Below are 25,035 nucleotides of genomic sequence, written 5' to 3'. Positions count from 1 at the left end.
AGAATTCCAATGTAAAGGAGTGTGTGATATCAGTGAGAGTCCCAGTGGAAGGAAATGTGTGATATCAGTGAGAATCCTAATGTGAGGGAGCATGTGATATCAATGAGAATCCCAGTGTGAGGGAGAGTGTGATATCAGCGTGAATCCCAGTGGAAGGGAGAGTGTGATATCAGTGAGAATCTCAGCGTGAGGGGAGTGTGATGTCAGCCAGGATCCCAGTTGAGGTAATAGTGTCATATAATTGGAAAACCCACTGTGATGGAAAGTGTGATATCAGTGATAATCGCAGTGTGATGGAGAGTGTGATATCAGCGAGAATCCCAGTGTGAGAGAGATTATGATATCAGTTAGAATCCCAGTGTAAGGGAGAGCGTGTTATCAGGGAGTATCCTAGTGTGAGAGAGCATGTGATATCAGTGAAAAACTCAGTGTGAGGGAGAGTGTGTTATCGGTCAGAATCACAGTGTGAGGGAAAGTATGACATCAGTGAAAATTTCAACGTGAGGGAGAGTGTGATATCAGTGAGAATCTCAGTGTGAGGGAGAGTGTGTTATCGGTCAGAATCACAGTGTGAGGGAAAGTATGACATCAGTGAAAATTTCAACGTGAGGGAGAGTGTGATATCAGTGAGAATCTCAGTGTGAGGGAGAGTGTGTTATCGGTCAGAATCACAGTGTGAGGGAGAGTGTGACATAAGTGAAAATTTCAGCGTGAGGGAGAGTGTGATGTCGGTGAGAATCACAGTGTGAGGGTGAGTGTGATATTAATGTGAATCCCCATGTAAGGGAGAGTATGTTATCAGTCAGAATCCTAGTGTGTGGGAGAGTATGATATCAGTGAAAACCCCAGTGGAAGGAAGTGTGTGATATCAGCATGAATCCCAGTGTAAGAGAGATTGTGATATCAGTTAGAATCCCAGTGTAAGAATGAGTGGGTTGTCAGCACGAATCCTAGTGGAAGGGCGAGTGTGATATCAATGGGAATCCCACTACGAGGGAGAGTGTGATGTCAGCTAGTATCCCAGTGTGAGATAGATTGTGATATCAGTTAGAATCCCAGTGTATGGGAGAGTGTGTTATCAGTGAGAATCCTCGTGTGATGGAGCATGTGATGTCAGTAAGAATCTCAGTGTAATGGAAAATTTGATATCAGCGAGAATCCCAGTGGAAGGGAGAGTGTGACATGAGTGTCAATCTCAGTGTAAGGGAGAGTGTGATATCAGTGAGAATCCCAGGGGAAGGAAGTGTGTGATATCACCGAGAATCACAATGTGAAGGAGTGTGTGATATCAGTGAGAAGCCCAGGGGAAGGAAGAGTGTGATATCATCGAGAATCACAATGTAAAGGAGTGCGTGATATCAGTGAGAATCCCAGTGGAAGTGAGAGTGTGATATCAGTGAGAATCCTAATGTGACGGAGAGTGTGATATCAGTGACAATCTCAGTGTAAGGAAGAGTGTAATATCAGTGAGAATCACAATGTAAAGGAGTGTGTGATATCAGTGAGAATCCCAGTGGAAGGGAGAGTGTGATATCAGTGAGAATCTCAGCGTGAGGGGGAGTGTGATATTAGTGAGAATCTCAGTGTAAGGAAGATTGTTATACCAGTGAGAATCCCGGGGGAAAGGAGAGTGTGATATCAATGAGAATCACAATGTAAGGGATTGTGTGATATCAATGGTAATCCCAGTGTAAGGGAGAATGTGATATCAGTGAGAATGCCAGTGTAAGGCAGAATTTGATATCAGTTATATTCTCAGTGGAAGGGAGAGTGCAATATCAGTGTGAATCCCTGTGTAAGGAAGAGTGTGATATCAGCGAGAATCCCACTGGAAGGGAGAGTGTGATGTCAGTGAGAATCCCAGTGGAAAAGAGCATGTGAAATCAGTGATAATCCCCGTGTGAGAGAGATTATGATATCAGTCAGAATCTCGGTGTGATGGAGAGTGAGATGTCAGCCAGGTTCCCAGTGGAGGTAAGAATGTCATATCATTGGAAAACCCACTGTGATGGTAAGTGTGATATCAGTGATAATCGCAGTGTGAAGGGGAGTGCGATATCAGCGAGAATCCCAATGGAAGGGAGAGTGTAATATCAATGGGATTTCACTGTGAGGGAGAGTGTGATATCAGTGAAAATCCCACTGTCAGGGAGAGTATGATGTCAGTGAGAATCACAATGTAAGGGAGTGTGTGATATCAGTGTGAATCGCAGTATAAGGGAGAGTGTGATATCAGCAAGAATCCCAGTGCAAGGGAGAGTGTGATATCAATGGTAAACCCACTGTGACGGAGAGTGTGATGTCAGCTAGAATCGCAGTGAAAGAAAGGGTGTAATATCTGTGGAAGACTCACTGTGATGGAATGTGTGATATCAGTGATAATCGCAGCCTGATGGAGAATGTGATATCATTGAAAATCCGAATGTGAGGGAGACTGTGATATTAGTGAGAATCCCAGTAGAAGGGAATGTGTGATATCAACGAGAATCCCATTGTAAGTGAGGGTGTGATATCAGTATGAGTCCCAGTGTAAGGGGTGCGTGATATTAGTGTGATTTCCAGTGTAAGGGAGAGTGTGGTATCAGCGAGAATCCCAGTGGAATTGAGAGGTGATATCAGTGAGAATCCCAGTGGAAGGGAGAGTGTGATATGAATGGTAATCCTACTGTGATGTCAGCCAGAGTTCAGTGGAAGGAAAGGTGTCATATGTGTGGAAAACCCACTGTGATGGAATGTGTGATATCAGTGATAATCCCAGTATGGTGGAGTGCATGATATCAATTAGATTCCCAGTGGAAGGAAGGGAGAGTGCAATATCAGTGTGAATCCCAATGTAAGGAAGAGTGTGATATCAGCAAAAATCCCAGTGGAGGAGGGATTGTGATTTCAGTGAGAATCATGGTGTAAGGGAGAGTGTGATATCAGTGAGAATTCCAGTGGAAGGGAATGTGTGATATCAACGAGAATCCCATTGTAAGTGAGGGTGTGATATCAGTATGAGTCCCAGTGTAAGGGGGAGCGTGATATCAGTGTGATTTCCAGTGTAAGGAAGAGTGTGATATCAACGAGAATCCCAGTGGAAGGGAGAGGTGATATCAGTCAGAATCCCAGTGTGAGAGAGATAATGATATCTGTTAGAATCCCAGTGTAAGGGAGATCGTGATATCAGCGAGAATCCTAGTGTAAGGGAGAGTGTGATATCAGTGTAGATCCCAGTGCAAGTGAGAGTGTGATATTATTGAGAATGCCACTGTAAGGGAGGATTTAATATTAGTTAGATTCCCAGTGGAAGGGTAGAGTATGATATCAGCGAGAATCCCAATTGGAGGTACAGTGTGATATCAGCGAGAATCCCAGTGTAAAGGAGAGTGTGATGTCAGTGTGAATTCCAGTGGAAGGTAGAGTGTGATATCAGTGAGAATCCAATGTAAGGGAGAGTGTGATGTCAGCGAGAATCCCAGTGCAAGGTGGAGTGTGATATCAGCGAGAATCCCAGTGTAAAGGAGAGTGTGATATCAGCGAGAATCCCAGTGAAAGGTAGAGCGGGACATGAGTGTCAATCTCAGCGTAAGGGAGAGTGTGACTTCAGTGAGAATCCTAATGTGAGGCAGAGTGTGATATCATTGACAATCTCAGTGTAAGGAAGAGTGTGATATCAGTAAGAATCACAAAGTAAAGGAGTGTGTGGTATCAGTGAGAAACCCAGTGGGAGGAAATGTGTGATATCAGTGAGAATCCTAATGTGAGGGAGCATGTGATATCAATGAGAATCCCAGTGTGAGGGAGAGTGTGTTATCAGCACAAATCCCAGTGGAAGGGCGAGTGTGATATCAATGGGAATCTCACTGTGAGGGAGAGTGTGATGTCAGCTCGGATCCCAGTGTGAGATAGATTGTGATATCAGTTAGAATCCCAGTGTATGGGAGAGTATGTAATCAGTGAGAATCCTCGTGTGATGGAGCATGTGATGTCTCAGTGTAAGGCAGAATGTGATATCAGCGAGAATCCCAGTGGAAGGGAGAGTGTGACATGAGTGTCAATCTCAGTGTAAGGGAGTGTGTAATATCAGTGAGAATCCCACTGTCAGGGAGTGTGATATCAGTGAGAATCACAATTTAAGGGATTGTGTGATATCAGTGGTAATCCCAGTGTAAGGGAGAATGTGATATCAGTGAGAATGCCAGTGTAAGGGAGAATTTGATATCAGTTATATTCCCAGTGGAAGGGAGAGTGCAATATCAGTGTGAATCCCTGTGTAAGGAAGAGTGTGATATCAGCGAGAATCCCAGTGGAAGGGAGAGTGTAATGTCAGCGAGAATCCCAGTGGAAGGGAGAATGTGAAATCGGTGATAATCCCCGTGTGAGAGAGTCAGAATCCCAGTGTGATAGAGAGAGTGAGATGTCAGCCAGGTTCCCAGTGGAGGTAAGAGTGTCATATCATTGGAAAACCCACTGTGATGGAAAGTGTGATATCAGTGATAATCGCAGTGTGATGGAGAGTGTGATATCAGCGAGAATCCCAGTGGAAGGGAGAGTGTAATATCAATGGGATTTCACTGTGTGGGAGAGTGTGATATCAGTGAAAATCCCACTGTCAGGGAGAGTATGATGTCAGTGAGAATCACAATGTAAGGGAGTGTGTGATATCAGTGTGAATCGCAGTATAAGGGAGAGTGTGATATCAGCAAGAATCCCAGTGCAAGGGAGAGTGTGATATCAATGGTAAACCCACTGTGACGGAGAGTGTGATGTCAGCTAGAATCGCAGTGAAAGAAAGGGTGTAATATCTGTGGAAGACTCACTGTGATGGAATGTGTGATATCAGTGATAATCGCAGCCTGATGGAGAATGTGATATCATTGAAAATCCGAATGTGAGGGAGACTGTGATATTAGTGAGAATCCCAGTAGAAGGGAATGTGTGATATCAACGAGAATCCCATTGTAAGTGAGGGTGTGATATCAGTATGAGTCCCAGTGTAAGGGGGAGCGTGATATTAGTGTGATTTCCAGTGTAAGGGAGAGTGTGGTATCAGCGAGAATCCCAGTGGAATTGAGAGGTGATATTAGTGAGAATCCCAGTGGAAGGGAGAGTGTGATATGAATGGTAATCCCACTGTGATGTCAGCTAGAATCCAATGGAAGGAAAGGTGTCATATGTGTGGAAAACCCATTGTGATGGAATGTGTGATATCAGTGATAATCCCAGTATGGTGGAGTGCATGATATCAGTTAGATTCCCAGTGGAAGGGAGAGTGCAATATCAGTGGGAATCCCAGTGTAAGGAGGAGTGTGATATTAGCAAAAATCCCAGTGGAAGAGGGATTGTGATTTCAGTGAGAATCACGGTGTAAGGGAGAGTGTGATATCAGTGAGAATTCCAGTGGAAGGGAATGTGTGACGTCAACGAGAATCCCATTGTAAGTGAGGGTGTGATATCAGTATGAGTCCCAGTGTAAGGGGCAGCGTGATATCAGTGTGATTTCCAGGGTAAGGAAGAGTGTGATATCAGCGAGAATCCCAGTGGAAGGGAGAGGTGATATCAGTCAGAATCCCAGTGTGAGAGAGATAATGATATCAGTTAGAATCCCAGTGCAAGGGAGAGTGTGTTAAAAATGAGAATCCTAGTGTGAGAGAGCATGTGATATCAGTGAAAAACTCAGTGTGAGGGAGAGTGTGTTATCGGTCAGAATCACAGTGTGAGGGAGAGTGTGACATCAGTGAAAAGTTCAGCGTGAGGGAGTGTGATATCAGTGAGAATCACAGTGTGAGGGAGAGTGTGACATCAGTGAAAATTTCAGTGTGAGGGAGTGTGATATCAGTGAAAAACTCAGTGTGAGGGAGAGGGTGATATTAGTGAGAATCTCAGTGTGAGGGTGAGTATGATATTAATGTGAATCCCCGTGTAAGGGAGAGTATGTTACCAGTCAGAATCCTAGTGTGTGGGAGAGTGTGATATCAGTGAGAACCCCAGTGGAAGGAAGAGTGTGATATCAGCATGAATCCCAGTGTAAGAGAGATTGTGATATCAGTTAGAATCCCAGTGTAAGAATGAGTGTGTTGTCAGCACGAATCCCAGTGGAAGGGCGAGTGTGATATCAATGGGAATCCCACTGTGAGGGAGAGTGTGATGTCAGCTAGTATCCCAGTGTGAGATAGATTGTGATATCAGTTAGAATCCCAATGTATGGGAGAGTGTGTTATCAGTGAGAATCCTCGTGTGATGGAGCATGTGATGTCAGTAAGAATCTCAGTGTAAGGGAGAGTGTGATATCAGTGAGAATCCCAGCGGAAGGAAGAGTGTGATGTCAGCGAGAATTCCAATGTAAAGGAGTGTGTGATATCAGTGAGAGTCCCAGTGGAAGGAAATGTGTGATATCAGTGAGAATCCTAATGTGAGGGAGCATGTGATATCAATGAGAATCCCAGTGTGAGGGAGAGTGTGATATCAGCGTGAATCCCAGTGGAAGGGAGAGTGTGATATCAGTGAGAATCTCAGCGTGAGGGGAGTGTGATGTCAGCCAGGATCCCAGTTGAGGTAATAGTGTCATATAATTGGAAAACCCACTGTGATGGAAAGTGTGATATCAGTGATAATCGCAGTGTGATGGAGAGTGTGATATCAGCGAGAATCCCAGTGTGAGAGAGATTATGATATCAGTTAGAATCCCAGTGTAAGGGAGAGCGTGTTATCAGGGAGTATCCTAGTGTGAGAGAGCATGTGATATCAGTGAAAAACTCAGTGTGAGGGAGAGTGTGTTATCGGTCAGAATCACAGTGTGAGGGAAAGTATGACATCAGTGAAAATTTCAACGTGAGGGAGAGTGTGATATCAGTGAGAATCTCAGTGTGAGGGAGAGTGTGTTATCGGTCAGAATCACAGTGTGAGGGAAAGTATGACATCAGTGAAAATTTCAACGTGAGGGAGAGTGTGATATCAGTGAGAATCTCAGTGTGAGGGAGAGTGTGTTATCGGTCAGAATCACAGTGTGAGGGAGAGTGTGACATAAGTGAAAATTTCAGCGTGAGGGAGAGTGTGATGTCGGTGAGAATCACAGTGTGAGGGTGAGTGTGATATTAATGTGAATCCCCATGTAAGGGAGAGTATGTTATCAGTCAGAATCCTAGTGTGTGGGAGAGTATGATATCAGTGAAAACCCCAGTGGAAGGAAGTGTGTGATATCAGCATGAATCCCAGTGTAAGAGAGATTGTGATATCAGTTAGAATCCCAGTGTAAGAATGAGTGGGTTGTCAGCACGAATCCTAGTGGAAGGGCGAGTGTGATATCAATGGGAATCCCACTACGAGGGAGAGTGTGATGTCAGCTAGTATCCCAGTGTGAGATAGATTGTGATATCAGTTAGAATCCCAGTGTATGGGAGAGTGTGTTATCAGTGAGAATCCTCGTGTGATGGAGCATGTGATGTCAGTAAGAATCTCAGTGTAATGGAAAATTTGATATCAGCGAGAATCCCAGTGGAAGGGAGAGTGTGACATGAGTGTCAATCTCAGTGTAAGGGAGAGTGTGATATCAGTGAGAATCCCAGGGGAAGGAAGTGTGTGATATCACCGAGAATCACAATGTGAAGGAGTGTGTGATATCAGTGAGAAGCCCAGGGGAAGGAAGAGTGTGATATCATCGAGAATCACAATGTAAAGGAGTGCGTGATATCAGTGAGAATCCCAGTGGAAGTGAGAGTGTGATATCAGTGAGAATCCTAATGTGACGGAGAGTGTGATATCAGTGACAATCTCAGTGTAAGGAAGAGTGTAATATCAGTGAGAATCACAATGTAAAGGAGTGTGTGATATCAGTGAGAATCCCAGTGGAAGGGAGAGTGTGATATCAGTGAGAATCTCAGCGTGAGGGGGAGTGTGATATTAGTGAGAATCTCAGTGTAAGGAAGATTGTTATACCAGTGAGAATCCCGGGGGAAAGGAGAGTGTGATATCAATGAGAATCACAATGTAAGGGATTGTGTGATATCAATGGTAATCCCAGTGTAAGGGAGAATGTGATATCAGTGAGAATGCCAGTGTAAGGCAGAATTTGATATCAGTTATATTCTCAGTGGAAGGGAGAGTGCAATATCAGTGTGAATCCCTGTGTAAGGAAGAGTGTGATATCAGCGAGAATCCCACTGGAAGGGAGAGTGTGATGTCAGTGAGAATCCCAGTGGAAAAGAGCATGTGAAATCAGTGATAATCCCCGTGTGAGAGAGATTATGATATCAGTCAGAATCTCGGTGTGATGGAGAGTGAGATGTCAGCCAGGTTCCCAGTGGAGGTAAGAATGTCATATCATTGGAAAACCCACTGTGATGGTAAGTGTGATATCAGTGATAATCGCAGTGTGAAGGGGAGTGCGATATCAGCGAGAATCCCAATGGAAGGGAGAGTGTAATATCAATGGGATTTCACTGTGAGGGAGAGTGTGATATCAGTGAAAATCCCACTGTCAGGGAGAGTATGATGTCAGTGAGAATCACAATGTAAGGGAGTGTGTGATATCAGTGTGAATCGCAGTATAAGGGAGAGTGTGATATCAGCGAGAATCCCAGTGCAAGGGAGAGTGTGATATCAATGGTAATGCCACTGTGATGGAGAGTGTGATGTCAGCTAGAATCGCAGTGAAAGTAGGGTGTAATATCTGTGGAAGACCCACTGTGATGGAATGTGTGAAATCAGTGATAATCGCAGCCTGATGGAAAATGTGATATCATTGAAAATCCCACTGTGAGGGAGACTGTGATATTAGTGAGAATCCCAGTAGAAGGGAATGTGTGTTATCAACGAGAATCCCATTGTAAGTGAGGGTGTGATATCAGTATGATTCCCAGTGTAAGCGGGAGAGTGATATTAGTATGATTGACAGTGTAAGGGAGAGTGTGGTATCAGTGAGAACCCCAGTGGAAGGAAGTGTGTGATATCAGCATGAATCCCAGTGTAAGAGAGATTGTGATATCAGTTAGAATCCCAGTGTAAGAATGAGTGTGTTGTCAGCACGAATCCCAGTGGAAGGGCGAGTGTGATATCAATGGGAATCCCACTGTGAGGGAGAGTGTGATGTCAGCTAGTATCCCAGTGTGAGAAAGATTGTGATATCAGTTAGAATCCCAGTGTATGGGAGAGTGTGTAATCAGTGAGAATCCTTGTTTGATGGAGCATGTGATGTCAGTGAGAATCTCAGTGTAAGGGAAAATTTGATATCAGTGAGAATCCCAGTGGAAGGAAGAGTATGATATCAGCGAGAATCACAATGTAAAGGAGTGTGTGATATCAGTGAGAATCCCAGGGGAAGGAAGAGTGTGATATCATCGAGAATCACAATGTAAAGGAGTGCGTGAAATCAGTGAGAATCCCAGTGGAAGGGAATGTGTGATATCAGTGAGAATCTCAGGGTGATATCAATGTGAATTCCAGTGAGAGGGAGAGTGTGATGTCAGCGAGAATCCCAGTGTGAGAGAGATTATGATATCAGTTAGAATCCCAGTGTAAGGGAGAGCGTGTTATCAGGGAGTATCCTAGTGTGAGAGAGCATGTGATATCAGTGAAAAACTCAATGTGAGGGAGAGTGTGTTATCGGTCAGAATCACAGTGTGAGGGAAAGTGTGACATCAGTGAAAATTTCAACGTGAGGGAGAGTGTGATATCAGTGAGAATCTCAGTGTGAGGGAGAGTGTGTTATCGGTCAGAATCACAGTGTGAGGGAGAGTGTGACATAAGTGAAAATTTCAGCGTGAGGGAGAGTGTGATGTCGGTGAGAATCACAGTGTGAGGGTGAGTGTGATATTAATGTGAATCCCCATGTAAGGGAGAGTATGTTATCAGTCAGAATCCTAGTGTGTGGGAGAGTATGATATCAGTGAGAACCCCAGTGGAAGGAAGAGTGTGATATCAGCATGAATCCCAGTGTAAGAGAGATTGTGATATCAGTTAGAATCCCAGTGTCAGAATGAGTGGGTTGTCAGCATGAATCCTAGTGGAAGGGCGAGTGTGATATCAATGGGAATCCCACTGCGAGGGAGAGTGTGATGTCAGCTAGTATCCCAGTGTGAGATAGATTGTGATATCAGTTAGAATCCCAGTGTATGGGAGAGTGTGTTGTCAGTGAGAATCCTCGTGTGATGGAGCATGTGATGTCAGTAAGAATCTCAGTGTAATGGAAAATTTGATATCAGCGAGAATCCCAGTGGAAGGGAGAGTGTGACATGAGTGTCAATCTCAGTGTAAGGGAGAGTGTGATATCAGTGAGAATCCCAGGGGAAGGAAGAGTGTGATATCACCGAGAATCACAATGTGAAGGAGTGTGTGATATCAGTGAGAAGCCCAGGGGAAGGAAGAGTGTGATATCATCGAGAATCACAATGTAAAGGAGTGCGTGATATCAGTGAGAATCCCAGTGGAAGTGAGAGTGTGATATCAGTGAGAATCCTAATGTGACGGAGAGTGTGATATCAGTGACAATCTCAGTGTAAGGAAGAGTGTAATATCAGTGAGAATCACAATGTAAAGGAGTGTGTGATATCAGTGAGAATCCCAGTGGAAGGGAGAGTGTGATATCAGTGAGAATCTCAGCGTGAGGGGGAGTGTGATATTAGTGAGAATCTCAGTGTAAGGAAGATTGTTATACCAGTGAGAATCCCGGGGGAAAGGAGAGTGTGATATCAATGAGAATCACAATGTAAGGGATTGTGTGATATCAATGGTAATCCCAGTGTAAGGGAGAATGTGATATCAGTGAGAATGCCAGTGTAAGGCAGAATTTGATATCAGTTATATTCTCAGTGGAAGGGAGAGTGTAATATCAGTGTGAATCCCTGTGTAAGGAAGAGTGTGATATCAGCGAGAATCCCACTGGAAGGGAGAGTGTGATGTCAGTGAGAATCCCAGTGGAAAAGAGCATGTGAAATCAGTGATAATCCCCGTGTGAGAGAGATTATGATATCAGTCAGAATCTCGGTGTGATGGAGAGTGAGATGTCAGCCAGGTTCCCAGTGGAGGTAAGAATGTCATATCATTGGAAAACCCACTGTGATGGTAAGTGTGATATCAGTGATAATCGCAGTGTGAAGGGGAGTGCGATATCAGCGAGAATCCCAATGGAAGGGAGAGTGTAATATCAATGGGATTTCACTGTGAGGGAGAGTGTGATATCAGTGAAAATCCCACTGTCAGGGAGAGTATGATGTCAGTGAGAATCACAATGTAAGGGAGTGTGTGATATCAGTGTGAATCGCAGTATAAGGGAGAGTGTGATATCAGCGAGAATCCCAGTGCAAGGGAGAGTGTGATATCAATGGTAATGCCACTGTGACGGAGAGTGTGATGTCAGCTAGAATCGCAGTGAAAGAAAGGGTGTAATATCTGTGGAAGACCCACTGTGATGGAATGTGTGATATCAGTGATAATCGCAGCCTGATGGAAAATGTGATATCATTGAAAATCCCACTGTGAGGGAGACTGTGATATTAGTGAGAATCCCAGTAGAAGGGAATGTGTGTTATCAACGAGAATCCCATTGTAAGTGAGGGTGTGATATCAGTATGATTCCCAGTGTAAGCGGGAGAGTGATATTAGTATGATTGACAGTGTAAGGGAGAGTGTGGTATCAGTGAGAACACCAGTGGAAGGAAGTGTGTTGTCAGCACGAATCCCAGTGGAAGGGCGAGTGTGATATCAATGGGAATCCCACTGTGAGGGAGAGTGTGATGTCAGCTAGTATCCCAGTGTGAGATAGATTGTGATATCAGTTAGAATCCCAGTGTATGGGAGAGTGTGTAATCAGTGAGAATCCTTGTTTGATGGAGCATGTGATGTCAGTGAGAATCTCAGTGTAATGGAAAATTTGATATCAGTGAGAATCCCAGTGGAAGGAAGAGTATGATATCAGCGAGAATCACAATGTAAAGGAGTGTGTGAAATCAGTGAGAATCCCAGTGGAAGGGAATGTGTGATATCAGTGAGAATCTCAGGGTGATATCAATGTGAATTCCAGTGAGAGGGAGAGTGTGATATCAGTGAGAATCCCAGTGGAAGTGAGAGTGTGATATCAGTGAGAATCCTAATGTGACGGAGAGTGTGATATCAGTGACAATCTCAGTGTAAGGAAGAGTGTAATATCAGTGAGAATCACAATGTAAAGGAGTGTGTGACATCAGTGAGAATCCCAGTGGAAGGAAATGTGTGATATCAGTGAGAATCCTAATGTGAGGGAGCATGTGATATCATTGAGAATCCCAGTGGAAGGGAGAGTGTGATATCAGTGAGAATCTCAGCGTGAGGGAGAGTGTGATATCAATGAGAATCTCAGTGTAAGGAAGATTGTTATACCAGTGAGAATCCCGGTGGAAAGGAGAGTGTGATATCAATGAGAATCACAATGTAAGGGATTGTGTGATATCAATGGTAATCCCAGTGTAAGGGAGAATGTGATATCAGTGAGAATGCCAGTGTAAGGGAGAATTTGATATCAGTTATATTCCCAGTGGAAGGGAGAGTGCAATATCAGTGTGAATCCCTGTGTAAGGAAGAGTGTGATATCAGCGAGAATCCCACTGGAAGGGAGAGTGTGATGTCAGCGAGAATCCCAGTGGAAGGGAGCGTGTGAAATCAGTGATAATCCCCGTGTGAGAGAGATTATGATATCAGTCAGAATCCCAGTGTGATAGAGAGAGTGAGATGTCAGCCAGGTTCCCAGTGGAGGTAAGAATGTCATATCATTGGAAAACCCACTGTGATGGTAAGTGTGATATCAGTGATAATCGCAGTGTGAAGGGGAGTGTGATATCAGCGAGAATCCCAATGGAAGGGAGAGTGTAATATCAATGGGATTTCACTGTGAGGGAGAGTGTGATATCAGTGAAAATCCCACTGTCAGGGAGAGTATGATGTCAGTGAGAATCACAATGAAAGGGAGTGTGTGATATCAGTGTAAATCGCAGTATAAAGGAGAGTGTGTTATCAGCGAGAATCCCAGTGCAAGGGAGAGTGATATCAATGGTAATGCCACTGTGACGGAGAGTGTGATGTCAGCTAGAATCGCAGTGAAAGAAAGGGTGTAATATCTGTGGAAGACCCACTGTGATGGAATGTGTGATATCAGTGATAATCGCAGCCTGATGGAAAATGTGATATCATTGAAAATCCCACTGTGAGGGAGACTGTGATATTAGTGAGAATCCCAGTAGAAGGGAATGTGTGTTATCAACGAGAATCCCATTGTAAGTGAGGGTGTGATATCAGCATGATTCCCAGTGTAAGCGGGAGAGTGATATTAGAATGATTTCCAGTGTAAGGGAGAGTGTGATATCAACGAGAATCCCAGTGGAATTGAGAGGTGATATCAGTGAGAATCCCAGTGGAAGGGAGAGTGTGATATGAATGGTAATCCCACTGTGATGTCAGCTAGAGTCCAGTGGAAGGAAAGTTGTCATATGTGTGGAAAACCCACTGTGATGGAACGTGTGATATTATTGATAATCCCAGTGTGGTGGAGTGCATGATATCAGTTAGATTCCCAGTGGAAGGGAGAGTGCGATATCAGTGTGAATCCCAGTGGAAGGAAGAGTGTGATATCAGCATGAATCCCGGTGTAACAGAGATTGTGATATCATTTAGAATCCCAGTGTAAGAATGAGTGTGTTATCAGCACGAATCTCAGTGGAAAGGCGAGTGAGATATCAATGTAAGGAAGAGTGTGATATCAGCAAAAATCCCAGTGTGAGAGAGATTATGATATCAGTTAGAATCCCATTGTAAGGGAGAGTGTGTTACAGTGAGAATCCTAGTGTGAGAGAGCATGTGATATCAGTGAAAAACTCAGTGTGGGGGAGAGTGTTATCGGTCAGAATCACAATGTGAGGGAGAGTGTGACATCAGTGAAAATTTCAGCGTGAGGGAGAGTGTGATATCAGTGAGAATCTCAGTGTGAGGGAGAGTGTGATATCAGTGAGGATCTCAGTGTGAGGGAGAGGGTGATATTAGTGAGAATCTCAGTGTGAGGGTGAGGGTTATATTAATGTGAATCCCCGTGTAAGGGAAAATATGTTATCAGTCAGAATCCTAGTGTGTGGGAGAGTGTGATATCAGTGAGAACCCCAGTGGAAGGAAGAGTGTGATATCAGCATGAATCCCAGTGTAAGAGAGATTGTGATATCAGTTAGAATCCCAGTGTAAGAATGAGTGGGTTGTCAGCACGAATCCCAGTGGAAGGGCGAGTGTGATATCAATGGGAATCCCACTGCGAGGGAGAGTGTGATGTCAGCTAGTATCCCAGTGTGAGATAGATTGTGATATCAGTTAGAATCCCAGTGTATGGGAGAGTGTGTTATCAGTGAGAATCCTCGTGTGATGGAGCATGTGATGTCAGTAAGAATCTCAGTGTAAGGGAGAGTGTGATATCAGTGAGAATCCCAGTGGAAGGAAGACTGTTATATCAGTGAGAATCCCAATGTAAAGGAGTGTGTGATATCAGTGAGAATCCCAGTGGAAGTGAGAGTGTGATTTCAGTGAGAATCATAATGTAAAGGAGTGTGTGGTATCAGTGAGAATCCCAGTGGAAGGGAATGTGTGATAACAGTGAGAATCTCAGTGTGAGGGAGAGTGTGATATCAATGTGAATTCCAGTGAGAGGGAGAGTGTGATATCAGTGAGAATCCCAGTGGAAGTGAGAGTGTGATATCAACGAGAATCCCAGTGTAAAGGAGAGTGTGACATCAGTGAGAATCCCAGTGAAAGGTAGAGCGGGACATGAGTGTCAATCTCAGTGTAAGGGAGAGTGTGACTTCAGTGAGAATCCTAATGTGAGGGAGAGTGTGATATCAGTGACAATCTCAGTGTAAGGAAGAGTGTGATATCAGTGAGAATCACAATGTAAAGGAGTGTGTGATATCAGTGAGAATCCCAGTGGAAGGAAATGTGAGATATCAGTGAGAATCCTAATGTGAGGGAGCATGTGATATCAATGAGAATCCCAGTGTGAGGGAGTGTGTGATATCAGCGTGAATCCCAGTGGAAGGGAGAGTGTAATATCAGTGAGAATCTCAGTGTAAGGAAGTTTGTTATACTAGTGAGAATCCCGGTGGAAAGAAGAGTGTGTTATCAGTGAGAATCCCACTGTCAGGGAGAGTGTGATATCAGTGAGAATGCCAGTGTAAGGGAGAATTTGATATCAGTTATATTCCCATTGGAAGGGAGAGTGCAATATCAGTGTGAATCCCAGTGTAAGGAAAAGTGTGATATCAGCAAGAATCCCAGTGGAAGGGAGAGCGGGTTGTCAGCGAGAATCCCAGTGGAAGGGAGAGCGGGTTGTCAGCGAGAATCCCAGTGGAAGGGAGAGTGTGAAATCAGTGATAATCCCTGTGTGAGAGAGATTATGATATCAGTCAGAATCCCAGTGTGACGGAGAGTGTGATGTCAGCCAGGATCCCAGTGGAGGTAAGAGTGTCATATCATTGGAAAACCCAGTGTGATGGAAAGTGTGTTATCAGTGATAATCGCAGTGTGATGGAGAGTGTGATATCAGCGAGAATCCCAGTGGAAGGGAGAGTGTAATATCAGTGAGAATCACAATGTAAGGGATTGTGTGATATCAATGATAATCTCAGTGTAAGGGAGAATGTGATATCAGTGAGAATGCCAATGTAAGGGAGGATTTGATACCAGTTAGATTTCCAGTGGAAGGGAAAGTGCAATATCAGTGTGAATCCCAGTGTAAGTGAGACTGTGATATCAGTGAGAACCCTCAGTGTAAGGTAGAATTTGATGTCAGTGAGACGTTGGTTGTAAATGTTTGGATATTGTTAAATTCCATGTAATTTCATGGTGGGAATTTATGGTCTATACTCAAGACTGAGGTAGCGAAATGCTATTTGTCTCACTCTCTTGATGAAACACAATTCCCTTTCCTTGAATTACTTCCACTGATGTTTACTCACTCATTGCTGTCAAAGTCTCGCTAATCGATAACTGGTGTATTTGGTTTCAGTGCAACACATCCTCCTATACTGTCCTCCTCTTTCTCCAGGAGTTGAGATTTTGAGATTTTCACAGTGTCTCTGCCAGTTTACATTGATCCTATTGTACTTGGGACGCACACACTCATCAGCTGACACTGCATATCCCGAGGTGTGGAGCACCTTGCCAGAATGCTGAAAGAATCACTGATTCACAACACTGTGGGAGTTGGAGAAAGGTGAAACAGATTCCTATTGTTTACCTTCAACAGTGTTTGCGCAACAGTCATGAGTGAGAATCAGAGTTCATGTTCCACAAGTCAGCCAACTGTCTGCTTTTTAAAAACCCAGTCATAGGATGTGACATCACTGGTATGGTCAGCCTTTATTATCCATCCCTATTTCCCTTGAGGATGTGGTGGTGAGCCACCTTCTTGAACCGCTGCAGTCTGTGGTGCAGGTACACCCACAGTGCTGTTAGGAACTCTGTCGCTCCATCTCTCCCTCCCTCCCCCTCAACCATCCACACCTAGAAGGAGAAGAACATTAGTGTCATGGGAACAGCACCCCCTGCAAGTCCTCCTCCGAATCACACACTATCCTGATTTGGAAATATAATCAGCATTCTTCCAGTATCGCTGGGTCAAAACCTAGAATTTCCCTCCCTAACAGGACTGGGTGTACACATACCACATACCAACAAGATAGCTTACCTTTAGCTTCTCAAGATTAGAGATGGGAAGATCTTGCCTTAGCCTTGCTGGTGATGCCCACGCCCAAATAATTAATCAAACTGATACAAGAGCTCTGCTGTATTCCTGGTGATGGCAAATTCTTGACAGGTTGAGTTGGTGATCAAGCGGCAGCATAATAATGTAAGTTCCACAGGAGGAAGATTGTGTACTAAAATTAAAAAGACAATGAGGGATGTAACTAAACTGAGGCACTGAGTGGTGGGGTCAGTCCACCTTCACAGGCTGGCTTTGAATCCACTCTCCTCTCTATCTCTGCAGATCTGAATTTGCTGTACTAATCCATTATATTGCTGTCATTTGGGTTGAGCACGAAACTGTACCTTTCTGCATTAAACCACACCTTGAGTACACTGGCCGATAAGGTATAAGGAAAACCTGGAATGGATATAGAGCTGACTGGAAGAGTCAGAAGATTGATCTGAAAGTAATTTACTTATTCTAATCATCCTGTGCATCAAACAATTCACTTGCTGCATGTTTCCAATACTAATCCTTGTTTATCTAACCATGAAGCATCTGAGAAGTGAGATTTATCTGAGATACTGTTAATACTCTGAACACTCCAGTTAGACTTCCACATCCTTAGCATCTGTTCCCTAAAGATCAGGGAAAGGAAGCGGAAACCCAGTCATGAATAAGGTTAGTGACAGCTCAGTAAATGTGCAGGAGGTGGTGAAAAGGCAGGGATGTTTAAGGAAGGAGTTACAGAAAGGTTTAAATCCCACCTAACAATATGCTCCCATCCCTAATATCGTCTTGCTGAACCTGCACCTTAGCAATTCCTATTGTAAACAGCAGAGTTAAGATTGACATAGCGCAGTATAAGCAGGAGAGACTGAGTGGCTAATTTAGAATGGGAGTGACTGGGAATGGGCTAAGAATGACCTAGACCAAGTTGAGAATGACTGAGACGAGTCTGAGAAGGACCGAGACCGGACTGAGAATGATTGAGACTGGGCTGACAGTGACTGAGATTGGGCTGAGATTGATTGAACCAAGTTGAGAATGGCTTTTACTTGGCTGAGAATGAACGAGGCTGGGCTGAGAATGAGTGGGGCTGGGCTGAGAATGACTGAAACCATGCTGAGACTGACCAAGACTGGGCTTACAGTGACTGAGACTTTGCTGAGAATGACCAAGACTGGGCTGAGGATGATGGAGACTGGGCTGATATTGACTGAGACTGGCTGAGAATGAACAAGGGTGGGCTGAGATTGACTGAGAGTGGCTGAGAATGAACAAGGGTGGGCTGATATTGACTGAGACTGGCTGAGAATGAACAAGGGTGGGCTGAGATTGACTGAGAGTGGCTGAGAATGAACAAGGGTGGGCTGAGATTGACTGAGAGTGGCTAAGGTTGACCAAGCTAGGATAAGGTTGACCGAGAATGGGCTGAAATTTACCGAGAACAGGCTGATGTTGACTGATAGCAGGCTCAGGTTGACTGACACTGGGCTGAGAACAACCAAGACTGGGCTGACATTGACCGAGAGTGGGCTGTGAATGACCAAGTGAAGGCTGAGAACAACAGCAGGCTGAGATTGACCAAGGCTGGGCTGAGAGCAACCGAGACTGGCCTGAGAATGACCGAGACAGGGCTGAGAATGACCAACACAGTGCTGAGATTGACCAAGACCAGGCTGAGATTGGCAGTGGGCTGAGAATAACCAAGATTTGGCTGATAACGACTAAGGCTGGGCTGAGAATGACTTAGAGTGGGCTTACAGTGACCGAGCCTGGGCTAAGAATGATCAAGAGCGGGCTAAGAATGACTGAGCGCAGGCTGAAATTGTCCGAGAGTGGGCTGAGATTGACCAGGACTGGGCTGACGTTGACTGAGACTGGGCTGAGGTTGATCAAGACTGGGATGAGATTAACTGAGGACAGGCTGAGGTTGACTGAAACTAGGCTGAGAATAACTGAAAACGGGCTGAGAATGACCTACAGTGCTGAGATTGACCGAGACCAGAGTGAGATTAGCAGACAGTGGGCTGAAAATGACCAAGACTTGGCTGATTGTGACTGAGATTGGGCTAAGAATGACCGAGAGCAGGCTGAGAATGACCGAGAGCAGGCTAAGAATGACTAAGAGCGGGCTGAGATTGACGGAGACTGTGCTGAGAATGACTGAGAGTGGGCTGAGATTAACCTAAACGGGGCTGAGATTGACCAAAAGCGTGTTGAGATTTACTGAGAGTATGCTGAGATTGACTAACAGTGGGCTGAGATTGACTGAGACAGGGCTGAGAATGACCGAGACCGGGCTGACAGTGATTGAGAGTGGGCTGAGAATGACGAGGAGCAGGCTCAGAATGACAGCAGGCTGAGATTGACTGAGACCAGCCTGACATTGACTGAGAACAGGCTTAGATTGACCAAGACCAGGCTGAGAATGACCAAGACCGGGCTGACAGTGACCGAGATTAGGCTGAAAATGACTGACGCGGGGCTGAGGGTGACCGAGACCGGGTTGAGATTGATAAAGATCAGGCAAAGAATGACCGAGAGCAGGCAAAGAATAATTGAGAGTGGGCTGAGATTGCTCGAGAGCGGGCTGAGATTGCTGGAGAGTGTGCTGAGATTGCCCGAGTGTGCTGAGAATGATGGGGACCATGCTGAGAATGACTGAGACTGGGCTGAGATTCATCAAGACCAAGCTGAGTGACTGAGACTGGGCTGAGAATGACCGAGACGGGGCTGACAGTGACTGAAAGCAGGCTGTGAATGACTGAGCATGTTGAGATTGACTGAGACTAGGCTGAGAATGACTAAAGCCTTGGCTGAGAGTCTCAGTCAATCGCAGCCCACTCTTTGCCAATTTCAGCATAGTCTCAGTCATTCTCAGCTTGGTCTCAGTCACTCTCAGCCAAATCTAAGTCAATCCCAGCCCATTCCCTGCCAATCTCAGCCCAGTTTTGGTCATTTTCAGCCTGGTCTTGTTCATTCTCAGCCAAGCCTCAGTCAACCTCAGCCCGCTCTCGGTAAATCTCAGCCCGCTCTCGGTAAATCTCAGCCCGCTCTCGGTAAATCTCAGCCCGCTCTCGGTAAATCTCAGCCCGCTCTCGGTAAATCTCAGCCCGCTCTCGGTAAATCTCAGCCCACTCTCGGTAAATCTCAGCCTGCTCTTGGTCATTCTGAACCTGCTCTCGGTCATTCTCAGCCCACTCTTGACCACTGTCAGCCTGGTCTCGGTCAATCTCAGCCCTGTCTCAGTCAATCTTAGCCCTGTCTTGGTCAATCTCAGTCTATTGTTGGTCAACCTCAACCTGCTGTCGGTCAATCTTAACATGCTCACATTAAATCTCAACATGCTCTCTCGGTCAATCTCAGCCCAGTCTCGGTTAATCTCAGCCCGGCTCGCTCAATCTCAGCCCGTTTTCAGTCATTCTCAGCATGGTCTCCCTCACTCATTCTCAGCACACTCTCTGACAAACTCAGCCCACTCTCGGTCATTCTTAGCCTGATCTTTTTCGATCTCAGCCCAGTCTCGGTTACTCTCAGCCCCATGTCAGTCATTCTCAGCCTGGTCTTGGTCACTGGCAGGCTGGTCTCGATCAATCTCAGCCTGCTGTCAGTCATTCTGAGCCTGCTCTTGGTCATTCTCAGCCCACTCTCCATCACTGTCAGCCTGGTCTTGGTCATTCGTAGCTCTGTCTCGGTCAATCTCAACCTACTGTCAGTCAACTTCAACCTGCCGTTGGTCAATCTCAGCCCAGCCTAGGTTAATCTCAGCCTGGCTCAGTCAATCTCAGCCCGCTCTCAGTCATTCTTAGCCTGCTCTCAGTCATTCTTTGCCCATTCTCAGTCACTATCAGCCAAGTCTTGGTCACTTTCAGCCCACTGTCTGCCAATCTTGGTTAATCTCAGCACTGTCGGTCATTCTCAGCCCAATCTTGGCCAATCTCAGCCTGGTCTCAGTCAATCTCAGCCCAGTCTCAGTCAATCTCAGCCCACTCTCGGACAATTGCAGCCCGCGCTCAGTGATTCTTAGCCCGCTCTTGATCATTCTTAGCCCAGGCTCGGTCACTGTAAGCCCGTTCTAAGTCATTCTCAGCCCAGTCTCAGCCCCTATCAGCCAAATCTTTGTCACTCTCAGTGCACTTTCTGCCAAGCTCAGCCTGGTCTTGGTCAATCTCAGCACTGTGTTGGTCATTCTCAGCCCTGTTTTGGTCACTGTCAGCCTAGTCTCAGTCACTCAGCCTGGTCTTGGTCAATCTCAGCCCAGTCACAGTCAATTTCAGCTGGCTCTCATTCATTCTCAGTCCACTTTTGGTCACTATGAGCCTGGTGTTGGTCAATCTCAGCCCTGTCTGGGTAAATCTCAGCCTGCTGTCAGTCAACCTCCACCTCTCGGTTAATCTCAGCTCGGTCTCAGTCAATCTCAGCCCAGTGTCAGTCATTCTCAGCCTGCTCTCAGTCATTCTCAGCCTACTCTCAATCACTGTCAACCCGGTCTCAGTCATTCTCATCCCTGTCTTGGTCAATCTCAGCCCTGTCTTTGTCAATCTCAGCCCTGTCTTTGTCAATCTCAGCCCTGCCTCGGTCAACCTCAGCTCGGTGTCAGTCATTCTCAGCCTGCTCTTGGTCATTCTCAGCCCACTCTCGATCACTGTCAGCCCGGTCTGAGTCAATCTCAGCCCTGTATTGGTCAATTTGAATTCAATAAAAATCTGGAATTAAAAGTCTAATGATGAACATGAAACCATTGTCAATCGTAAAAACCCATCTGGTTCAGTAATGTCCTTTAGGGAAGGAAATCTGCTGTCCTTACCTGGTCTGGCCTACGTATGACTCCAGACCCACACTTAAACGCCCTCTGAACAAGGGCAATTACCGTTGGGCAATAAATGCTGGCCTAGCCAGCGACATCCAATGAATAAAAACAAATCTCAGTATTTCCCAGCCCACTCTTGGTCACTGTCAGCCCACTGTTGGTCATTCTCAATGCAGTCTCGGCCACTTTCAGCCTGCTCTCGGTGAGTCTCAGCCCAATCCCCTTCATTCTCAACACACACTTGATCAATCTCAGCCTGCTCTGTCATTCTCAACCCAGAATAACTCTTGGTTATTCTCAACCCAGTCTTGGTCACTGTCAATCTCAGCCAAGTTTTGGTCATTACAGCCCAGTCTTCACCATTCTCAGCATGGTCTCAGTCAATCTCAGTCATTCTCAGCCCACTCTTGGTTATTCTCAACCCAGAATAATTCTTGGTTAATCTCAACCCAGTCTTGGTCACTGTCAATCTCAGCCAAGTTTTGGTCATTCTCAGCCAAGTTTTGGTCATTACAGCCTGGTCTCCACCATTCTCAGCATCGTCTCAGTCAATCTCAGTCATTCTCAGTCCACTCTTTGTCATTCTCAACCCAGCCTTGGTCACTCTCAGCCCACTGTCTGTCAATCTCAGCCAAGTCTTGGTCATTCTCAGCCAAGTTTCAGTCATTCTCAGCCCAGTCTTGGTCTTGGTCATTCTCAGCAAAGTTTCAGTCATTGTCAGCCCAGTCTCGATCATTCTCAGCCCAGTCTTGGTGAATCTCAGCCCACTCTCAGTCAATCTCAACCTGGTCTCAGTCAATCTCAGCCTGCTCTTGGTCATTCTCAGCCTGCTCTTGGTCATTCTCAGCCTGCTCTTGGTCATTCTCAGCCTGCTCTTGGTCATTCTCAGCCCAGTCTCAATCATTCTCAGCCCAGTCTCAATCATTCTCAGCCTAGTCTCAATCATTCTCAGCCTAGTCGCAGTGAACCTCAGCCCAATCTCGGTCAATCTCAGCCTGCTCTCGGCCAATCTCAGTCGTGTCTTGGTCAATCTCAGTGCTATCTTGGTCAATCTCAGTCCAGCCTCAAGTCAATCCCAGTCCAGCCTTGGTCAATCTCAGTTCTGTCTTGATTAATGTCAGTCCAGTCTCGGTCAATCTTTGTCCAGTCTCGGTCAATCTCTGTCCAGTCTCGGTCAATCTTTGTCCAGTCTCGGTCAATCTTTGTCCAGTCTCGGTCAATCTTTGTCCAGTCTCGGTCAATCTTTGTCCAGTCTCGGTCAATCCCTGTCCAGTCTCGATCAATCTCAGCCTACTCTCGGTCATTCTCAGTCCACCCTCAGTCATTTTGAGCCCGGACTCAGTCAATCTCAGCCTGGTCTCTGTCATTCTCAGCATGCTTTAGGGCAATCTCAGCCCACTCTCGGTCAATCTCAATCTGATTTTGGTCATTCTCAGCCTACTCTTGGTCATTCTCAACCCAGTCTCGGTCACTGTCAACCTACTCTCAGCCTGGCCTAATTCATTCTCAGCCAAGTCTCAGTCGTTCTCAGCCCAATCTTGGTCAATCACAGCCCTGTCGATAATTCTCAGCCCAGGCTCGGTCTTGGTCATTCTCAGCCTGGTCTTGGTCATTTTCAGCCCGGTCTCGGTCACTGTCAGCCCAGTCTCGGTCAATCAAGACTGGGCTGAGAGTGACCGAGACCAGGCTGAGAATGACTGAGAACGGTCTGACAGTGACTGAGACTGGGTTGAGAATAACCAATAATGCGATGAGAATGACCGGGAGCAGGCTGAGATTCACTAAGACGGGGCTGAGAGTGACTGAAGCCATGCTGACAGTGATTCAGGCTGACAATGATGGAAAGCATGCTGCGAATGACCGAGAGCGGGCTGAGAATGATTTGGACTTGGATGAGAGTGACCAAGACCAGGCTGAGATTGACCGAGATCAAGATGAGGGTGACCGAGAGCAGGCTAAGATTCACCATGACTGAGCTGAGAATGCCCAAGTCCGGGCTGAGATTGGCAGAGAGTGGGCTGAGAGTGACTGGGGCTTGGCAGTGAGTGACCGAGACCAGGCTGAGAATGAATGATACTGGACTTAGACTGGAAGAGAGTTGCCTGAAAGTGACTGAGACTGGCTTGAGATTGACCGAGAGTGTGCTGCAGTTGATTGAGCGCGGGCTGAGATTGACTGACACCGAGCTGAGAATGGCCAAGACCAGGCTGGGAATGAGTGAGGGCAGGCTTATAATGACCGACATGGGCTTACATTGACTGAGACCAGGCTGAGATTGACTGAAACTTGGCTGAGATTGATCGAGACAGGCTGAGAATGACCGGGCTGAGATTGGCAGAGAGTGGGCTCAAAATGACTGAGACTTGGCTGATAGTGACTGAGACTGGGCTGAGAATGACCGCAACTTGCCTGAGATTGACAGAGCGGGCTGAGGGTAAATGAGATTTGGCTGAGAATGACCTGGACTGACACAGGCTGAGAATGACTGAGAGCATTCTGACAGTGACCGAGACTGGGTTTAGAATGAATGAGAGTGTGCTGAGAATGACCGAGAGTGGGCTGAGAATGACGAGACCAGGCTGAGATTGACTGAGAGCATTCTGACAGTGACCGAGACTGGGTTTAGAATGAATGAGAGTGTGCTGATAATGACCGAGAGTGGGCTAAGAATGACCGAGACTGGATTAACAGTGACCAAAGCTGGAATGAGTTTGCTGAGACTGCCTGAGAGTGACTAAGACCAGCTGAGAGTGACCGAGACTGGGCTGAAGTGACTGAGACCGGACTGAGAGTGACTGAAATCAGGCTGAGAATGACTGAGAGTGAACTGAGAACGACAGGGAGTTGGCTGAGATTGACTGAGACCAAGCTGAGAACGAACGAGACTAGGCTGAGATTGACCAAGAATGGGCTGTGAATGACTATGAGCAGGCTGGCAGTGACCGAGACCAGGCTGGCAGTGACCGAGACCAGGCTGGCAGTGACCGAGACCAGGCTGGCAGTGACCGAGACCAGGCTGGCAGTGACCGAGACCAGGCTGAGAGTGACTGAGACCTGGCTGAGAGTGATTGAGACCAGGCTGAGAGTGATTGAGACCAGGCTGAGAGTGATTGAGACCAGGCTGAGATTGACTAAGACCTGGCTGAGAGTGACTGAGACCTGGCTGAGAGTGATTGAGACCAGGCTGAGAGTGATTGAGACCAGGCTGAGATTGACCAAAAACAGGCTGAGATTGACTGAGACCAGGCTGAAAATGACTGAGACCAGGCTGAGAATGACTGAGACCAGGCTGAGAATGACTGAGACCAGGCTGAGAATGACTGAGACCAGGCTGAGAATGACTGAGACTGGGCTGAGAATGAAATAGACCAGTCTGACAGTGATCAACACCAGGATGAGATTGACCAAGACTGAGCTGAGAGTGACTGAGATTGACCAAAAGTGGACTGTGAATAACTGAGAGCAGGCTGACTGTGACCGAGGCCAGGCTGACAGTGACCGAAACTAGGCTAAGAGTGACCGAGACTGAGCTAAGAATGACCGAGAGTGG

The 25,035-nt window shown here is 46.0% G+C and overlaps 1 protein-coding gene across 1 annotated transcript in view; it reads right to left on the bottom strand.

Annotated features, from left to right (window-relative positions):
• The window catches only part of LOC121277609 (toll-like receptor 5), an 86,062-nt gene that overhangs the window by 56,339 nt on the left and 4,688 nt on the right, over positions 1-25,035 (bottom strand). Inside the window, exon 2 of the mRNA XM_041187153.1 lies at positions 16,670-16,859. The gene's annotated coding sequence lies outside the window, so the exon portion shown is untranslated. The remainder of the gene's footprint in view (positions 1-16,669; positions 16,860-25,035) is intronic.

This window comes from Carcharodon carcharias, chromosome 5 (assembly GCF_017639515.1).
Source record: "Carcharodon carcharias isolate sCarCar2 chromosome 5, sCarCar2.pri, whole genome shotgun sequence".
Lineage (NCBI taxonomy): Eukaryota > Metazoa > Chordata > Chondrichthyes > Lamniformes > Lamnidae > Carcharodon > Carcharodon carcharias.
Note: the sequence above shows the minus strand (reverse complement) of the source record. Positions and strands in the feature narration are given on the sequence as shown.